Here is an 18,573-nt window from a genome sequence, read left to right on the forward strand (position 1 = left end):
GTTTTATTGTAAATGGAAGCAGACAATATGATTGCTTTTGTCTTCAAGCTTCTTTTACTTACTATATTTGATATTTATCCATCATTGTTAGTTTTCTTTTTTTATTCTAAGAGTAAATAAATTTTGAGTTTACTTAATAGGGTTCTTTTTAAAAATTATTTGTTTTATGCATTTTAGGTTTTAGCACCCTGAGCATTCATTTTTAAGATTTTCTAATGTTAGTTAATTAATCAACTGATGTTAATGAATGGTGTTAATTCTTTTTTAAAAATTTTGGTTTGTATTTTATTGTTCGTTCTCATTTGTACTATTTTGCATGTATTTTTTCTAGAGTGTCTTGAAAAGTATGAATACTCTTAAAATTTTGTTATTGACTAGTTAAGTCTATTTTTTTTCTAATCATCAATGTTGAAAATAGGAAGATAGCAATGTTAAGACTTCTTTAAATAATAGATGATAATAATGTATACATTTGCATCAGTAATATGTGCTGATTCACACTGGAGTTTTATGTCCAACTTTTTATTTCAAATCAAATATTCAGAATTTTTTATCCACATTATCAAGAAACACATTTAATTACTTATTTTAAGTAGAATTCGCCAAATCGATTAGCAAATCAGTCAAATCTACTAATAGAAACTTCAAACCAAAGATAATCATGATAAGAACCATCCAAAGTTTCTAAAGTATTAAAATTCTTCATTTTGTTTACTCCCTAATTCTCCAGTAATGCTGAAACCTACAAAAGGCCAAGGGCCTCTGAGTGAATGATGGTCACATAGCAGTCACTCTGCATTTAACTGTTTATGAGCCACAACAAATTTATATTTATTAAGCCAGTAGAATTTGGGCCTCCCACACCTCCCTCATCTGCCCCACAGATAGCCTGCTCTGACTTATTATAACAATTATTTGAAATTAAGTATATCATTCAGAGGTTTCAGTGCTCATTAACCATTCTCTTACACTATGATTTCTTTGATTTGGGATATTTAATTATGTTTTAATCTTGTGTTGACATGAAAATTTACATAAAGAGCATTATTTATTATAAAGTGAGCAATTTGGTTTTTTTAATTGTTTTTTTAAGATTTTATTTATTTATATGACAGACAGAGATCCCAAGTAGCTAGAGAAGCAGCCAGACAGAGAGGAAGGGAAGCAGGCTCCTTGCTGAGCAGAGAGCCCCATGTGGGTCTCAATCCCAGGCCCCTGGGATCATGACCTGAGCTAAAAGCAGAGTCTTAACCCACTGAGCCACCAAGGCACCCATTTAATTTTTTTATATTAAATACTTTTTTTTTCTTTTTTCTTTTTTCTTTTTTTTAAAGATTTTATTTTATTTTATTTGACAGAGAGAGATCACAGGTAGGTAGGGAGGCTGGCAGAGACAGAGAGAGGGAAGCAGGCTCCCTGCTGAGCAGAGAGCCCGATGTGGGACTCGATCCCAGGACTCTGAGATCATGACCTGAGCCAAAAGCAGTGGCTTAACCCACTGAGCCACCCAGGCGCCCCTATTAAATACTTTTATCAGAATGAAATTTGATGGAGAATCTACCTGTTGGTAATAATTGCCATACATCTAAACTATCAAATTATCTTCCATTTAAGTGCTTCTGCCTTTTTAGAAGATAATCCTTTGGGTTTTACCCAGAATAAAATATATTTAGGAATCGAGGATGAGGTGAGCAGAGAAGGTGTAAGTTAGTGTGGGGAGACAACTGGCGTGGTGACTAACCAGACCAACTTTGAATGAACACATACCCCTTCTTCTCACTCCATCCCTTCATTAGACATGTCCAAGCTTCCAGGGATTCTACAGGGAATATGGTCCTTGTCAGATTACTGCTTTATTTCCATGTCATTTACAAGGTTTCTACTCCCTTTTGATCTACTATAAATTTATTGAAGTATCTTGTGCATTCAGGATCCATCTCCTTTAGATATTTTCATTTAAAAATGCATTTAATCTTTTAATATAATTTCTATAGACTTTTGCCAGGGAGAAAAGGGAAAAAAAAATTCCTTGTGTCCTGAACTGGGAGTCCTCTTGCTATTCTTAGCCTGCAGAAGTGGTTTGCTCTTCTGCCACAGAACTACCACAAGCAACACTACAAGCATTTAAATGTGTTTTTGTAAAAGCAGATTGACATTGACTTTCTGCCCCCACCCAACCTTTTCTTTAAAAAAAAGTCTATTTGAATAGACCCTTTTAATAAATGAATTTAGAGGTCTCATAAGTTAGGTCATAACAATTTCTTTTACATATTTTAATATTTCTTTTATTTTTGGCTATTTTAAAAATTTCTAGTTATTTCTTTTAAAGATTTATATATTTATTTATCTATTTATTTTTAGAGAGAGAAGAAGACTAGTGAGAGAGAGTGCTCGTGAGCAGGGGAAGGAGCAGAGGGAGAAAAGCGAGCAGACTGTGCTAAGTACACAACCCAACTCAGGGCTTCATCTCATAATCCTGAGACCATAACCTGAGCTGAAAACAAAAGTCTGATTTTTAACTGACTGAGACATACAGGGAACCCTCTAGTTATTTATTTTATTAACTAAATGGTCTCTGAATTATCATTCTCTTATAAAAAACAAAAAAGTACTTAAGAATTGCATTTAGTTTATTTCTATTTATAATTCTTTTTGTTCCTCCTTCTGTAATAACTAAAGTTTGATTAAGTTCTAGTTCAAAATACATCACATGTTTTTCTTATCTATAGCCTGCTGAGTCACTATAAATAGGCATCTTACATTTCTACCTTAATATCACTAGACAGTCATCCCTTTTCTTAATTTTACCTAAGATTCAGTGAGCATTTATTATTTTAAAACTTCTTATAAAAAATACTTAGTATCAACTGCTCTGAACTCTAATATCTGATCTCTCTATATATTATATTCTTTCATATTCAGAATTCTTAGTCATTTCATGGGTTCCATAAAAATTTCAGGGGGACCTGGGTGACTCAGTCAGTTAAACATCTGTCTTTGGCTCAGATTGTGATCTTGGGGTCCTGGGTCGAGCCCTATGTCTGGCTCCCTGCTTAGTGGGGAGTCTGCATCTCCATCTTCCTCAACCCTCCCCTCCCCTGCTTGTGCTCACTCTCTCTCTCTCAAATAATGAAAATCTTTTTTTTTAATTTTTTATTATATATTTTTTTATATATTTTATATTTATTTTATTATATATTTTTACCCCAAGGGTACAGGTCTGTGAATCACCAGGTTTACACACTTCACAGCACCCACCAAAGCACATACCCTTCCCAATGTCCATAATCCCACCCCCTTCTCCCAAACACCCACCCCCCAGCAACCCTCAGTTTGTTCTGTGAGATTAAGAGTCACTTATGGTTTGTCTCCCTCCCAATCCCATCTTGTTTCATTTATTCTTCTCCTACCCACTTAAGCCCCCATGTTGCATCACCACTTCCTCATATCAGGGAGATCATATGATAGTTGTCTTTCTCCACTTGACTTATTTCGCTAAGCATGATACGCTCTAGTTCCATCCATGTTGTCGCAAATGGCAAGATTTCATTTCTTTTGATGGCTGCATAGTATTCCATTGTGTTTATATACCATTCTTCCTGATCCATTCATCTGTTGATGGACATCTAGGTTCTTTCCATAGTTTGGCTATTGTGGACATTGCTGCTATAAACATTCGGGTGCACGTGCCCCTTTGGATCACTACGTTTGTATCTTTAGGGTAAATACCCAGTAGTGCTATTGCTGGGTCATAGGGCAGTTCTGTTTTCAACATTTTGAGGAACCTCCATGCTGTTTTCCAGAGTGGCTGCACCAGCTTGCATTCCCACCAACAGTGTAGGAGGGTTCCCCTTTCTCTGCATCCTCGCCAGCATCTGTCATTTCCTGACTTGTTGATTTTAGCCATTCTGACTGGTGTGAGGTGATACCTCATTGTGGTTGTGATTTGTATTTCCCTAATGCCCAGTGATATGGAGCACTTTTTCATGTGTCTGTTGGCCATCTGGATGTCTTCTTTGCAGAAATGTCTGTTCATGTCCTCTGCCCATTTCTTGATTGGATTATTTGTTCTTTGGGTGTTGAGTTTGCTAAGTTCTTTATAGATTTTGAACACTAGTCCTTTATCTGATATGTCGTTTGCAAATATCTTCTCCCATTCTGTCAGTTGTCTTTTGATTTTGTTAACTGTTTCCTTTGCTGTGCAAAAGCTTTTGATCTTGATGAAATCCCAATAGTTTATTTTTGCCCTTGCTTCCCTTGCCTTTTGCGTTGTTCCTAGGAAGATGTTGCTGTGGCTGAGGTCGAAGAGGTTGCTGCCTGTGTTCTCCTCAAGGATTTTGATGGATTCCTTTCGCACATTGAGGTCCTTCATCCATTTTGAGTCTATTTTTGTGTGTGGTGTAAGGAAATGGTCCAATTTCATTTTTCTGCATGTGGCTGTCCAATTTTCCCAGCACCATTTATTGAAGAGGCTGTCTTTTTTCCATTGGACATTCTTTCCTGATTTGCCGAGGATGAGTTGATCTTAGAGTTGAGGGTCTATTTCTGGGCTCTCTATTCTGTTCCATTGATCTATGTGTCTGTTTTTGTGCCAGTACCATGCTGTCTTGATGATGACAGCTTTGTAATAGAGCTTGAAGTCCAGAATTGTGATGCCACCAACTTTGGCTTTCTTTTTCAATATCCCTTTGGCTATTTGAGGTCTTTTCTGGTTCCATATAAATTTTAGAATTATTTGTTCCATTTCTTTGAAAAGGATGGATGGTACTTTGATAGGAATTGCATTAAATGTGTAGATTGCTTTAGGTAGCATAGACATTTTCACAATATTTATTCTTCCAATCCAGGAGCATGGAACATTTTTCCATTTCTTTGTGTCTTCCTCAATTTCTTTCATGAGTACTTTATAGTTTTCTGAGTATAGATTCTGTGCCTCTTTGGTTAGGTTTATTCCTAGGTATCTTATGGTTTGGGGTGCAATTGTAAATGGGATTGACTCCTTAATAGCTCTTTCTTCTCTCTTGTTGTTGGTGTAGAGAAATGCAACTGATTTCTGGGCATTGATTTTATATCCTGACACTTTACTGAATTCCTGTACAAGTTCTAGCAGTTTTGGAGTGGAGTCTTTTGGGTTTTCCACATATAGTATCATATCATCTGCGAAGAGTGATAATTTGACTTCTTCTTTGCTGATTTGGATGCCTTTAATTTCGTTTTGTTGTCTGATTGCTGAGGCTAGGACCTCTAGTACTATGTTGAATAGCAGTGTTGATAATGGACATCCCTGCCGTGTTCTGGACCTGAGCGGAAAACCTTTCAGTTTTTCTCCATTGAGAATGATATTTGCGGTGGGTTTTTCATAGATGGCTTTGAAGATATTGAGGTATGTGCCCTCTATCCCTACACTTTGAAGAGTTTTGATCAGGAAGGGATGCTGTACTTTGTCAAATGCTTTTTCAGCATCTATGGAGAGTATCATACGGTTCTTGTTCTTTCTTTTATTGATGTGTTGTATCACATTGACTGATTTGTGGATGTTGAACCAACCTTGCAGCCCTGGAATAAATCCCACTTGGTCGTGGTGAATAATCCTTTTAATGTACTGTTGAATCCTATTGTCTAGTATTTTGTTGAGTATTTTCGCATCTGTGTTCATCAAGGATATTGGTCTATAGCTCTCTTTTTTGATGGGATCCTTGTCTGGTTTTGGGATCAAGGTGATGCTGGCCTCATAAAATGAGTTTGGAAGTTTTCCTTCCATTTCTATTTTTTGGAACAGTTTCAGGAGAATAGGAATTAGTTCTTCTTTAAATGTTTGGTAGAATTCCCCCGGGAAGCCGTCTGGCCCTGGGCTTTTGTTTGTTTGGAGATTTTTAATGACTGTTTCAATCTCCTTACTGGTTATGGGTCTGTTCAGGCTTTCTATTTCTTCCTGGCTCAGTTGTGGTAGTTTATATGTTTCTAGGAATGCATCCATTTCTTCCAGATTGTCAAATTTATTGCCGTAGAGTTGCTCATAGTATCTTCTTATAATAGTTTGTTTTTCCTTGGTGTTAGTTGTGATCTCTCCTCTTTCATTCATGATTTTATTTATTTGGGTCCTTTCTTTTTTCTTTTTGATAAGTCAGGCCAGGGGTTTATCAATTTTATTAATTCTTTCAAAGAACCAGCTCCTAGTTTCGTTGATTTGTTCTATTGTTTTTTTGGTTTCTATTTCATTGATTTCTGCTCTGATCTTTATGATTTCTCTTCTCCTGCTGGGCTTAGGGTTTCTTTCTTGTTCTTTCTCCAGCTCCTTTAGGTGTAGGGTTAGGTTGTGTACCTGAGACCTTTCTTGTTTCTTGAGAAAGGCTTGTACCGCTATATATTTTCCTCTCAGGACTGCCTTTGATGTGTCCCACAGATTTTGAACCATTGTATTTTCATTGTCATTTGTTTCCATGATTTTTTTCAATTCTTCTTTAATTTCCCGGTTGACCCATTCATTCTTTAGAAGGATGCTGTTTAGTCTCCATGTATTTGGGTTCTTTCCAAACTTCCTTTTGTGGTTGAGTTCTAGCTTTAGAGCACTGTCGTCTGAAAATATGCAGGGAATGATCCCAATCTTTTGATACCGGTTGAGTCCTGATTTAGGACCGAGGATGTGATCTATTCTGGAGAATGTTCCATGTGCACTAGAGAAGAATGTGTATTCTGTTGCTTTGGGATGAAATGTTCTGAATATATCTGTGATGTCCATCTGGTCCAGTGTGTCGTTTAAGGCCTTTATTTCCTTGCTGATCTTTTGCTTGGATGATCTGTCCATTTCAGTGAGGGGAGTGTTAAAGTCCCCTACTATTATTGTATTATTGTTGATGTGTTTCTTTGATTTTGTTATTAATTGGTTTTTATAGTTGGCTGCTCCCACGTTGGGAGCATAGATATTTAAAATTGTTAGATCTTCTTGTTGGACAAACCCTTTGAGTATGATACAGTGTCCCTCCTCATCTCTTATTATAGTCTTTGGCTTAAAATCTAATTGATCTGATAAAAGGATTGCCACTCCTGCTTTCTTCTGATGTCCATTAGCATGGTAAATTCTTTTCCACCCCTTCACTTTAAATCTGGAGGTGTCTTCGGGATAAAATGAGTTTCTTGGAGGCAACATATAGATGGGTTTTGTTTTTTTATCCATTCTGATACCCTGTGTCTTTTGACAGCGGCATTTAGCCCATTAACATTCAGGGTAACTATTGAGAGATATGAATTTAGTGCCATTGTATCGCCTGTAAGGTGACTGTTACTGTATATGGTCTCTGTTCCTTACTGATCTACCACTTGTAGGCTCTCTCGTTGCTTAGAGGACCCCTTTCAATATTTCCTGTAGAGCTGGTTTGGTGTTTGCAAATTCTTCCAGTTTTTGTTTGTCCTGGAACTTTTAATCTCTCCTTCTATTTTCAATGATAGCCTAGCTGGATATAGTATTCTTGGCTGCATGTTTTTCTCATTTAGTGCTCTGAAAATATTATGCCAGCTCTTTCTGGCCTGCCAGGTCTCTGTGGATAAATCAGCTGCCAATCTAATATTTTTACCATTGTATGTTACAGACTTCTTTTTCCGGGCTGTTTCAGGATTTTCTCTTTGTCACTGAGACTTGTGAATTTTACTATTAGGTGACGGGGTATGGGTCTATTCTTATTGATTTTGAGGGGCGTTCTCTGAACCTCCTGAATTTTGATGCTCGTTCCCTTTGCCATATTGGGGAAATTCTCCCCAATAATTCTCTCCAGTATACCTTCTACTCCCCTCTCTCTTTCTTCTTCTTCTGGAATCCCAATTATTCTAATGTTGTTTCGTCTTATGGTGTCACTTCTCTCTCGAATTCTCCCCTCGTGGTCCAGTAGCTGTTTGTCCCTCTTTTGCTCAGCTTCTTTATTCTCTGTCATTTGGTCTTATGTATCACTAATTCTTTCTTCTGCCTCATTTATCCTAGCAGTGAGAGCCTCCATTTTTGATTGCACCTCATTAATAGCTTTTTTGATTTCAACTTGGTTAGATTTTAGTTCTTTTATTTCTCCAGAAAGGGCTTTTATATCTCCCGAGAGGGTTTCTCTAATATCTTCCTTGCCTTTTTCAAGCCCGGCTAGAACCTTGAGAATTGTCATTCTGAACTCCAGATCCAACATATTACCAATGTCTGTATTGATTAGGTCCCTAGCCTTCGGTACTGCCTCTTGTTCTTTTTTTTGTGGTGAATTTTTCCGTCGTGTCATTTTGCCCAGATAAGGGTATATGAAGGAGCAAGTAAAATACTAAAAGGGTGCCAACAACCCCAGGAAAATATGCTTTAACCAAATCAGAAGAGATCCCAAATCATGATGGGGGAGAAAGGGGATAAAAAGAGGTTCAAAAAGGAAGAAAGAAAGAAAAAGAAAAAAAAAAAGAAAAGAAAAGAATTAAAAAAAAGAAAATGAATAAAGAAAAATATAAAAAAGAAAAAATATATATGTTAGATAAACTAGTTAAAAAACGTTAAAAAATAAAAGTGTAAAAATTAAAAAGAAAATTTTACCCAAAGGCGAGAAAAAAGAAAAAAAAGAAAAAAAATTAAATTAACTGCAAGACTAAAAAAAAAAAATCACAGGGAGAAAGCCACGAGTTCCGTGCTTTGCTTTCTCCTCCTCTGGAATTCTGCTGCTCTCCTTGTTATTGAAACCGCACTCCTTGGTAGGTGAACTTGGTCTTGGCTGGATTTCTTGTTGATCTTCTTGGGGGAGGGGCCTGTTGTAGTGATTCTCAAGTGTCTTTGCTCTAGGCGGAATTGCACCGCCCTTACCAGGGGGCCGGGCTGAGTAATCCGCTCTGGTTTGCTTTCAGGAGCTTTTGTTCCCTGAGCGCTTTCCGTAGAGTTCCGGAGGACGGGAATACAAATGGCGGCCTCCTGGTCTCCGGCCCGGAGGTGCCAAGAGCCCGGGGCCCCACTCCTCAGTGCGCCCTCAGAGAACAGCGCCCAGTTACTCCCATCTGCCTGACCTCCGGCCGCGCTCCGAGCTCACTGAGCCTGTGGCTGGTTCAAGGTAACACCGAGCTGTGAGCTTACTGTTGGCTCTGTCTCTGTAGCCGGCTTTCCCGTTCCAATACCCGCAAGCTCTGCGACACTCAGACACCCCCGATCCTTTTGTGACCCTGCGGGATCTGAGGCCACGCTGACCCTGCCTGGGCTTCACCCCGTTTAGCCTCTTGAGCGATGTCCCTCAGCGGAACAGACTTTTAAAAGTCCTGATTTTGTGCTCCGTTTCTCCGCCGCTTGCTGGGAGCCAGCCCCTCCCCCCGGGGTCTATCTTCCCGTCGCTTTGGATTCACTTCTCCGCCGGTCCTACTACCTTTCAGAAAGGGGTTGTTTTTCTGTTTCCAGAATTGCTGTTCTTTTTCTCTTCGATCTGCCGATGGATTTTCAGGTGTTTGCAATCTTTAGATAAGCTATCTAGCTGATCTCCGGCTAGCTGATGTAGTCTCAGCCTGCTACTTCTCTGCCATCTTGACTCCTCCAAGAAAATCTTTTTTAAAAATTTTAAATTTGTCCTTTAATTAGTTATTTGGATATTCTATATAATTTAGCTTTTTAAGCGTTTCTTTTCAAAAATTAGTTTTATTACTTTTGTGCCTTGGAATTGCTTCCTTTCCAATAATTCCCTTTCCTCACACCTATTTTAACAAATTTCATGGAGGCTATATCCTTTTGATTCTCTTTCAGGGCACAAATATGATATTTTCTAATGTTTTCTTCTGAATCATCCTGCAAATACCTTTTTAAGTAGATAATTCAAATAATTCTTCACATTATCTTTCTTATGTGGAGAAATTCTTTCCCTGGGTGGAGAAATTGTCCATAGTCTTTTCATACTCATTGAAGGAAATATCTGTTTAGAATTGATTTATAATGCTGTAGGAATGGATTTGGCTTTAGTAACATACTATTTTGCATTTTTTCTGAAATGCTTCACAGTGGGTCACAGATCAAGATTCTAAATATCTGTTGCTTGTGCTCTAGAGAGCAATAAGAAAAACGAAGTTGCACAAAAAGAGTTTACATTAGTTGTGATTATTAATCTATCAATCTTAATCTATCAATCTGATTTTATTGTAATGGTCATTAGCAGAATGTTTCCAGTTTTTGTTATGTGATTGATTTTTATATAGATTTTGATGTCAATTGAAATTTTAAAATATGTTTATATTTTCAGGTATAAATATCTATGAATATGTATTTATATAGGTCAACTCATATATAGGCTTTATATAGGTTTTAAAAGATGTGTATATTTTAGTTGTATATATTAACACATATTTATTTAGTAAACGTGCTAGGATAAATGGAGAGAAGCATTTAAATATCTATAAACATGTGGTCATCTTACTTGAAAAATCACACCTTAAAAGATTGTAATTAAAGGCTCCCTTCCCTCCAAAAAATACATTACAGTAGATTTATTCTCAACTGATAATGTTTAGATTTTAAGCAAATAAAATACCAGTTAATGTGAAAATTTTTTTAAAAAGTTTTTTTTTAAAGATTTTATTTATTTATTTGACAGAGAGAGAGATCACAAATAGGCAGAGAGACAGACAGAGAGAGAGATGAGGAGAAGCAGGCTCCCTGCTGAGCAGAGAGCCCGATGCGGGCCTCCATCCCAGGCCCCTGGGATCATGACCTGAGCCAAAGGCAGAGGCTTAACCCACTGAGCCACCCAGGCGCCCCTAAAAAAGTTTTTAATTAAAGACATTTGTTTGTTATAGAGAGAGCATGAATAATTATTGGCATATCTCTAAGCAAAGTGATGGAAGACATTTGCCTAAGAATAATACTATGGGGAAGAAACTGAGTAATTTTTGGCTATATAAGCCTAATAAATGAGAAATTATATTCATTTATGACATGGGGTTCACCATATTTTTTATGTTAAAAAGTATCCAAATTTGAAATGTGTTGGAATGATTGAGTCAAAATTAATTTATACAGTAGGATAATATGTGAATTATTAGTTTTAGAATAATAACAAATAAGGGTTATTTGTGTTTGGAAATTTAAAAATAAATGCATTTAAAATTTTTATAACATACAGTGAGTATGCTGACTACATGAGAACAGTTTGCTAAGCTTTTTTCTTTTTAAAGATTTTATTTATTTTAGAGAGAGAGTGCGTGGCAGGGAGGGGCAGAGGGAGAGGGAAAGAGAGAATCTTAAGCAGACTTTGAATTGAGTGTGGAGTCCAATGTGGGGCTTGATCCTGGGACCTGAGATCATGACCTGAGCTGAAATCAAGATTCGGTGTCCCTTTGCTAAGCTGTTTAACATGAGGCTTATTCAATTTGTCTATGTAATAAAAGGTCCAATGAGAATTTTATATGTACATATTAATTCTTTAGTTATTACACTTACTGAAATTGGCAGTGAAAATGACAGCAAAAAGATCAAGTGCTTTTGTTCCAGGTGGAATTTTGGGTCAGAATTTTGGTGTTGTCACTTACCTGCTAGCTTTGTGGCCTTAGCCAAGAACTCATAGTACCGGTGAGAGTAGGGTCCTCATCTCTAAAATGTGGAAGCAGATCCTACTTCATTTGATTCTCTGAGTTTAGAGAAAATGTATGCAAGTATGGTGGAAAGGATCTGAAAATTTGCAGGAAATCAGTAAGTGGTAGCCACTAATTTTGACTAATTTGTTTAGCAACCTGTCTCTTTGAAAGCAGAAAAGAAAGTCAGAGTCATTTGCTTTCTGAAATAACACCAATTACAAACTGGAACATAATTTTATTGAGGTTTCAGCTTAAATGCATCAAAACTACAGAAAAGCAGTACCATGCAAAGCATATCAAAAGCAATAGTTATACTAAAAGAAGAAGGCAAATTGTCAGTATCTTCTAGTGATTTGTCCTAACTCTAAGTTTCATGTTAGCCTAGACTGTCACTTTGGAATATGAGGCCTACTTTAATATCTGTCACTCTGTCAGTGTTCCAGAATGAATTTACACTCTGCAAATAGGTATCTTCTTTCTATGCTCTTGAAGTTAGAAATTATATTTTCAAAACCTGCGAACATAAGGTTCTCTCCTGACATATGCATCGCACAACATCTAACTAGTATGTGATATTTCAGTGACAACATACTGGGAAATATTTGCTAGCAATCATTCTGCAGTGTTCAGAATAATGTGATTTTTCAACTTCAGACACTTTGTATTTTCATCGATCACATACCCATTTAAAAAAATGTTGGAAGGATGATAACTATGTGGTAATACTAGAAGAGTAAAACAAACAAACAAATAAATAAATAAGACAAGTTTGGTTGCTTGGTAGGAGGGATGCATTATTTAAAGGACTTTATTTTTTCCTCAGTATTTTTTAAATGAGAGAAAATAAATGGAATGTTAAATCGTAGTGCCAATCAATTCTTCAGTGTCTACACATGCACACACACACCCACCATTTGTGAAATTAGATAGCCAGAATCTGATATGCAAATATCAAAAATGCAATTCAGTCTTTCCTATCTCTTTATGCATGAAGTTAGTTTTGACAGAAAATGAAGTTAGAAGGAAAGATGGAGAGGTAGCTCTTGAGAAAGAGATGAAGAGAAAGAGAACAAGCAAAGATTGTTTTCAGCATCTTGCATAACTCTAAAACATGTATTAAAGGTCTAGATAGAATACTGCCCAGAGTTGGACAATAATAGGGAATATATCCCTTACCATGAGGAATCATCCATGAAATGTGAGCCATATATAGACAAGACCATTTGGGTTTTGTCTAGCATTATATTAAACCAGGGATATCTGGAATTAGATTACTTCTCCAGTGATCCTTTTCCTAGTACAAACACTCTGCATATGAGCCTCAACCATTAGTGTCCCAGTACCTACCTTGTCATTTAGGATTCTTGGTAACCTAAGAAAACTGCTGAATAATATACAATCATCCATGACGTTTAACTGCTATTCCCACAAACATGCATACAACCCCCTTGCCTCTTGTGAGTTTCGCCACTGAGTGGGAATTAACAGAAAGGGAATAAAGAATTTTAATCCTTTAGAAAACATAGTTCTTACCATCATAGTTTTGGGCTTAGAGTTTCCATTTTTTAAAAAGTGGGTTTGACTGATTTTACTTAACATGGATTTCTGATCCTGTGAATAAAGATACATGAACATATGATCTTTCCTTCCTCTTAACATTTTGGCTTCAGATATCCATCCCCAAGGCAAATAAAATAAAATCAGTAGGGGTGTTTATCTGGCTCAGTCAATAGAGAATGCAATTCTTGATCTCAGAGTCATGAATTCGAGCCCCAGGTTGGTTGTGGAGCCTACTTAAAAAAAAAAAAAAAAAAAAAAAAAAAGAGAGAGAGAGAAAGAATAAAAAGTGATGAATAAATCTGTCCTAAATCTTGAATGAGTTTACATTTGTTTCTTAAGGATTTTCGGTAAAATTTTAGGACAAAGAGGCCTCAGTTATTTGGATTGCATTTTAGATTTAAATTCTAATAAGTACTTTAGAAAAGAAACTGTGGAATTCATTGGGAAAAAAAGAGCCACCCAGAATTGTTTCTTCCAAACCATGACTTTCCTGTCCTTTAGCTTTGTCTCCCCTTACAGGTTACAAAAAAATGTAATCTTTTTTTTTTTTTTTCCCTTCCTCCAGATCTTGCTAAGAATTATTTAACAATAGGGCAGGAATGAACTTGGGGACCATAGATTGGAACAGAATTACTGAGTCCAGACAGGTCTAGATGGATGTTGTATATAGAAGTTCCAGCAGGTGTGAGGTTAGGTATAGGGAAAGCTCCTTAGATAGGCAGGTTATAAGGATCAGGGAAGACAGTTTCTGGAGGTGTGAGAGAGAGAGAGCAAGAACAGTCCTTGGGCCCAGGAAACCCTACGAATACATTTTAATTCCTGGGCAGAGTGAGGAGGCTCCCTGTGCTCCTGGGTATCTCTCAAGGGGGACTACAGAGATGCTCAGGATGATTTTTGCAGCTAGATGGAGGGGCAAGGCCTGGAGGTGCAACTCACTTCTGTGAAAGTTTGAGGCAGAGAAGGCTTCACCGCAGGTTCTTACAAAACAAGAGCGAGGTCAGTTTGTAAAATTAGATATAGTTCACCCAAAACTATACAACAACAACACTGTGCCCAAATCACACTTATTTCTGCCTCCCACTAAGGTGTTTTGATGTGTTTAGTTTATTAATAGATTTCTCATATGCCTTCATTTATCATTTTTTTTTTAACTTCCTGGTGTTGTGTTTGTCCTTACGTTTGTCCTTCATCTGCTTCCTCTCTTGCCCTTCCTATTCTCAGATAATGTGAACAGCATGACTCTTGCCCACAGATGTTTTGCTATTTTATTTTATTTATTTTTTTTTTAATTTTTTATTTTTTATAAACATATATTTTTATCCCCAGGGGTACAGGTCTGTGAATTACCAGGTTTACACACTTCACAGCACTCACCAAAGCACATACCCTCCCCAATGTCCATAATCCCACCCCGTTCTCCCAAACCCCCTCCCCCCAGCAACCCTCAGTTTGTTTTGTGAGATTAAGAGTCACTTATGGTTTGTCTCCCTCCCAATCCCATCTTGTTTCATTGATTCTTCTCTCGTTTTGCTATTTTAAATGTCAAACCACCTGAGAAACAAGAAGAGAAAAATAGAATCATTCACTTAGTGTTAGTTTGCCTCCTCCAGGAATCTGGCTTTGGCAGGGATGTTTCCAGACCTCTCATTATTATTGTCATTTCCTCTCTGAGTTGCGGAGCTAGATAGTTAACCAGAGAGTGAGGAAAGCTATGGAGCTTTCCAGGTTGGCCTGTTAAAACTAGGAGAGTCTGATGGTCCCTTACTTGCGAAGACTTAGGTGTATTTAAGTTTTGTGGGTTTTTTTTTTTTTCCTTGTGGATTTATATAAATGAAGATGTCTTGTTGTGTTGCAAAGCACTGGATTAAGTCTATTTTAATAGTATCACAGTGCAATTCAAGAGAAATTTACATTTTTTTATATTCTTTATTTCTTTCCTTTTTTTGGGGGGGGGCTTGAACTCACAGCCCCAAGATCAAGACCTGAACTGAGATCAAGAGTGAGATGCTTAACTGACTGAGCCACCCAAGTGCCCCTTTTATATATTTTTATTATGAAATAATTATTGCTCACTGCATAAAATTTTGAAAAATGTGGAAAAAGAGAAGGAAGATGAAAGGTTTTCTGTATTTCCAAAGACAATAGTTTTCTGAATTTCCTAATTTTTCTAGCATGCTTCTACATTTTTAAATTACACATTTATAATTCCAATGCCTGCCTAAGTTCTCTGTCTTTTTGAGATCACCCTGACTTTAACTTTTAATTAAGAAGACTCAGGTCTTTTCCATTTTACTTTCAGTCTGGTGCCCCTTTCAAGACATCTTAACAGTTCTAGATGTGCTTGTGCTCAGTCTCCACTTGAGTTCCTCCTGTGTTCTCACTGTGTTTTCTTCTTTCTTTCCTGCAGCTGTTGGTCTTCCCTCTGCATTCTACCATGGATGATTTTGAACACTAGCCCCCTTCCCCAGCACCTCTGTCAAAGAGCTATTAGAGGTGATTATGGCAAGGGAGGTGCAGCTGGCATGGAAAGATAGTACAGCACTATCCCAGCAAGATGAATTTTAGAGGTCTGTTTTCTTAGCCCTCTGTCCTCAGCCACATAAAAAAGCAGCAGAATATTTGAAATTGCTCTTTCTTTGACTTGGTTTACTTGAGCACTTTGGTATGGCTTTTCTGGCTTTTTCTCCCAACTCTTCTCTCCAGTGACACCTGAAATTTTTTGTTTCCAAATACGTGAGAAAGTATAAAGCACAGACCCAGAAAGTGGGAATATTGTTGAGAAGAATGAATTTATGTTCCATTTAACTGTAATGATAGTAAACAAATTGATATGAGCAAACCTTGAGGCTTAATTATCATTAGAATTAGCATGGGTGCTCTAGAAGATTAAATGGCAAGATGCCGTTGACCATCAGATGAAGTTTTTCATAATCTGTTCCTTTTTAATTGCCATCCATCAAGGAGTACATGAAAGAAAATATATTCCTGACAAGTATGAGTATAGTAATAACAAGAGAAAAAAAACAAACTTGTGGAACTCTAAAACAAGGTGTTATACACATACCTTTGTGACAAGGTATCCTTCAACTTGGTTTGTTTTAATTTCTGGAATATCAACTGAGACTAAGTAACTGTTAGAACTTGCCAGTGATAGGATAATTACCACGTGCCAATAGTTTCATTCCCAGGAAAAACTTCATATTTTTCTTGGAGAGAAAAAATAGTTCTGTTCTTCCCTTTGCTTCCAAATTCTCTCTGTCTCTGCCTGTTTCTTTCTTTAATATACATACCTGAAGAAAGTACAAGTTTGACAAATTCCATCAAGCTTTCAAAGTTAAAATAATACTAGGACAAACTTTGGGATGAGGATATGTGAAGCAGGCTTTGGAGGCTTGTTTGACAGTTATTTATTTTTCCTCTTCTGAATATTTTTAGTCAGATATTCCTGAACATGGAGCTGTAAAATGAACTCAGTAGGTGATGAGCTTAGCTGTGTGAACCTCATAGTGATTTCCATAAAAACCCTTCTGCCAAAGGCACAGCATGGCTGCCCAATGTGGGGACAGCCCAGACTGTGCCTCCATGAAGGTATGGGATTCCTCAGGATGGGGTCTTTTCTCAGGTTACAAATTATAGAGCCTCCAAATGCTCATAAATTGAGAGGATGTCTCTACGGATTATATAATCCAAATGTGAAACTCTCACCATTATTCGTTTCTTCACTTCTCAGATTCCTTAAGGCTTATTTTTGCCCCCTTCAGATCTTATCTAAGAAGGGAATGGACATACATGGGAATGGAAGATGACACTGACATTTACTCCTTTTCCTTCAGCCCCTGGAGGACTTTTGTGCCTTCTGAAGGACAGCTTGCTAGAACACAGAACTCAGTTCTATTTAGCTTGGCTTAAATTACTTCCTGGATGAAAATGATTGACTCTTGATGTTTTAAAATACAGCCCCCATCATATGTTTCCTGACATGTACAGCTCTCTTTTTTCTCCTGCATCATACTACTAGCATGAACAGGACCTAGCTGGTAGGATTATGTAGAACTAGAATATGGGACATAATGATCTCTAAATTGCACATGGAGTATGTGTGTACTAGCTCAGAATCTAGTGGGGAAGGAAAAACAAAAACAAAACAATAACTGGGGAGGGGAATCTTGAAGGGAGGCCCCAGTGTCATTCAAGTTCTGAGTGGGTATCCAAGATATTAGACATCCATGGGGAATTCAAGCAAGAAACAAAAACAGGAAAAAACAAAACAAAGAATACCCACATTCAGGGGGCGCCTGGGTGGCTCAGTGGGTTAAAGCCTCTGCCTTCGGCTCAGGCCATGATCCCAGGGTTCTGGGATCAAGCCCCGCATCGGGCTCTCTGCTCAGCAGGGAGCCTGCTTCCTCCTCTCTCTCTCTCTGCCTGCCTCTCTGCCTACTTGTGATCTCTGTCTGTCAAATAAATAAATAAATAAAATCTTAAAAAAAAAAAAAAAAGAATACCCACATTCGGGAATCAACATGGCTAAGGTGGGTGAATAGAAACATATTAGGAGGAAAGAAGAGGTAGAGCTCCCTTGATGGGATCACATTGCTTTCATGTCTGTGTTTCTCACATCCTATTTCCTTTCCTGCAGTGATCTTCCTCCCCTTATCCATATGACAAAATGCTATATAATGTCCTCAAAATGCAGCTCAAATCCGTTCAAGCCCCTCTGTGTTGGAGACCTGTGGATGCTGAATATCGGTTATCACAAGCTGTGTGACTTCAAAGGACAGAAATTCATTTCTCAGAGTTTCAGACACCAGAAGTCTAAAATTGAGGTTTTGGCAGGGCCTCCCCTTCTCTGAGGTTCTAGGAGAGAATCCTTCCTTGTTTCTGCTGGTTTCTGGTGGCATCTTGCCTTCCTGGGCTTGTGGCGGGGCGGCTCCAATCTCTGCCTCTGTCTTCACATGCTCTCCTCTTCTGTGTTCATGGATCTGTGCTGCTGTGTGTTTTGGTTTCTTCTTATAAGGACACCAGTGATTAGGTTTAGAGCCCACATGAATCCAGTAAAGCCTTATCCTAACTTATGACTTAATTACATTTACAGAGACAACTGTTTTCAAACAAGATCATATTCACAGGTTCTGGGTAGGCATGAACTATTCAATCCAGTATATCTTTTTATCAACGTTTACTAGCATCCACAGAAAGAATTACTTAACTCTTTGCTTCACAGAGATGCTTAGTATAAATCTCTTCTTGCAATTATTACATTGTATCATAACTTTTTATGTCTTTCCGACCAGTTTGACAGTTCCTTAAATGGAGAATATATGTATTATTTTTCTCTGTACCCCTAGTAGGCCACACAGAGTCTAATGCACAGTAGCTGCCAAATATATGTTTAATTGATTGTCAATATGTTCTAGAAGACATTAAGAACAGAAATTGCACCTAGCCTTACTCCTACTGAGG

The sequence above is a fragment of the Mustela lutreola genome, chromosome 3 (genome assembly GCF_030435805.1).
Source record: "Mustela lutreola isolate mMusLut2 chromosome 3, mMusLut2.pri, whole genome shotgun sequence".
Lineage (NCBI taxonomy): Eukaryota > Metazoa > Chordata > Mammalia > Carnivora > Mustelidae > Mustela > Mustela lutreola.